This window comes from Nanorana parkeri, unplaced genomic scaffold (assembly GCF_000935625.1).
Source record: "Nanorana parkeri isolate BGI_ZX_2015 unplaced genomic scaffold, ASM93562v1 scaffold508, whole genome shotgun sequence".
In the NCBI taxonomy this organism is placed as follows: domain Eukaryota; kingdom Metazoa; phylum Chordata; class Amphibia; order Anura; family Dicroglossidae; genus Nanorana; species Nanorana parkeri.
In genome coordinates this window covers 558,822-561,389 of record NW_017306776.1, presented here as the reverse complement: position 1 = coordinate 561,389, position 2,568 = coordinate 558,822, and positions in this window count along the sequence as shown.

Genomic DNA, 2,568 nt, shown 5'->3' with positions numbered 1-2,568 from the left:
TGCCCGGCGCTCACTGCCCGCCGCTCACCGCTCGCTGCCCGGCGCTCACTGCCCGCCGCTCACCGCCCGCCGCTCACCACCCGCCGCCAGGTGAGCAAGTCTGCCGTTTGAATCCTGTGTACGGGTGGGAGCCCGCCTCCCACCCGTACACAGGATCCGAAACCGTACTGTCTGGGTGAAAACCGTACGGGTGGCAACCCTATCTAACATCATATGCTTCATCACTCTGGAGAGAGGACCATGCATGGCCCAATAGATGAAAGAAATGCCACTACATTAAACATCATATGCTTCATCCCCCTTGAGAGATGACCATGTGTGGCCCAGTAGAAGAAAACGGTGCCACCATATTGACCATCATATGCTTTATCCCCCTGGAGAGATGATCATGTGTGGCCCAGTAGAAGAAAGCAATGCCACTATATTGAACATTATATGCTCCATCCCTCTGGTAAAAGGGCCATGTGTAGCCCAGTAGAAGAAAGCAATGCCACCATAATAAAGATCATATGCTTTAACCCCCTGGAGAGAGGACCATGTATAGCCCAGTAGAAGAAAGCATAACCACTAAATAGAACATTATATGTTCCATCCCTGTGGAGAGTGGACCATGGGTGGCCCAGTAGAAGAAAGCAGTGCCGCCATATTGAACATCCTATGCTTCATCCCCCTGGAGAAAAGACCATGTGTGGCCCAGTAGAAGAAAGCATGACCACTATATAGAACATTATATGCTCTATCTCTGTGGAGAGAAGACCATGCGTGGCCCAATAGAAGAAAGCAATGCCACCATATTGAACATCCAATGCTTCATTCCCCTGGAGAGAGGACCATGTGTGGTAATATAGAAGAAAGCAATGCCACCATATTGATCAAATGCGTGGAGAAGACCATGCGTGGCCCAGTAGAAGAAAGCAATGCCACCATATTAAACATCATATACTTCATCCCCTTGGAGAGAGGAATCTGTACACTCTCTGCAAAGGAAAGTCTTCCAATGGGGACTCCTGATGATGACTGTGTTAGAGGCAACACTGACTTTAGAGGATTTTCTCTCACTTCCTGTTGTGTCTCTATAACAAAAAGAGAAGGGAAAGCCCCCAATGGGACACAGACAGAGAAAAAGAAAACTCACAGAAGCATTCACTACTCTAAAATGATTTTAAAAAACAAAACCATTTGGCTAGAATTTTTAGACTTCTAAAGATTTGACCGTTGCTCTTATTATTGTCAGGAGACAACTCGAAGCGTTTCCAAGAGGCACCTTATACAAAAAGTGAAATTTGTACGTGCTGGTTGAGGGCTTTCAGTATGTTTGAATGGAAGGATATGAAGGAAGCACAACACATGTCATTCAAGATTTTCTATGATCAACAGGCGAGCACTGGCCTCCTGGACAACTTTGCTCTATTGACTTGAGGCAACTAAGATTTGGTGATTTGGTTTCACTGGGTTCAACTTTCCGGACACTGAAGAAGCTTCTGCGGCTGTCAGCAGTAGCTGGGCCCTGATCACAAGCTGTATCTACTCATGAATATTTCATGCATTGTAAGAACATGCCTTGCTGGAGTGTAAAATCCAGAGATTGGCAAGATGTAACGCTCCGAGCTTTCATTAGCCTTGTAAATGATCTCAGCCCGCCGTATGCAGGAATTCAAAGACAAAAGAAATTACCAAGAACTCTGCTTCCCTTTTGAGTTTTTATTACCTGAAATGTGAGCGACACTATGATCTGTGCACATGGGAGGAAAGGACAGAGCAAGGAATTATTAAATCTGACATTTAATCTGCTTATATTTTGCCTTCCCTTCTTCCTCCCTCCACCCGTAATTAAATAAAACCTTCCCGTTTTCATGACATACCTTATTTTAGACCCTGTGATGGCATCACTGGGGCCCTATGCTTCTCTGTGAAATGCAGGCAGGTCATGGCTGGTGGCAGGTGCTGTACATAGCTTCCTGAAAACATCACAGCACCCTTCCTCAGTACTCCTCTCAAGAGCCCTCATGCAAGCAGTGGGTTGGCTCTTGGGAGGAGTTATGCAAATATCAAAATGTCTTGACAGGTGGATGTTATTCTGGAGGAGTGGATATTCTTAGGCAGGCTTCATTTGCAGGCACACTACTTAGGTAACACCCGCATGTGATGCTAAGCCTTTCTGATTATAGGAAACTGAAATTCTATCTGACTTGCTGCAGTTTCTAATGCACATTGTGAGAAGCTCACAGTGTGCGGTGATATCAGAGGAAGCCATTTCAGTCCAGGAGAGGAGCCGGTACAACTGTGGAAGACTGAAGGGAAGGCCAGAGTTCAATCATTAGTCATATTTTGTTTGCCTCCTGTGTCCCATTGGAGAAATTTCCCTTCATTTCCTGTCCCAGAGACACTACAGGATGTGGCAGGAAATGTTTCCGAAGACAAAAAAACTGTTGTAGTTCCTATCTATCTATCTATCTATCTATCTATCTATCTATCTATCTATCTATCTATCTATTCCAGAGACACCACAGGAGATGAGTATAAACCTCCCCAAGTGACTTTGAACAGATGTCGCCATTAGAACATTTT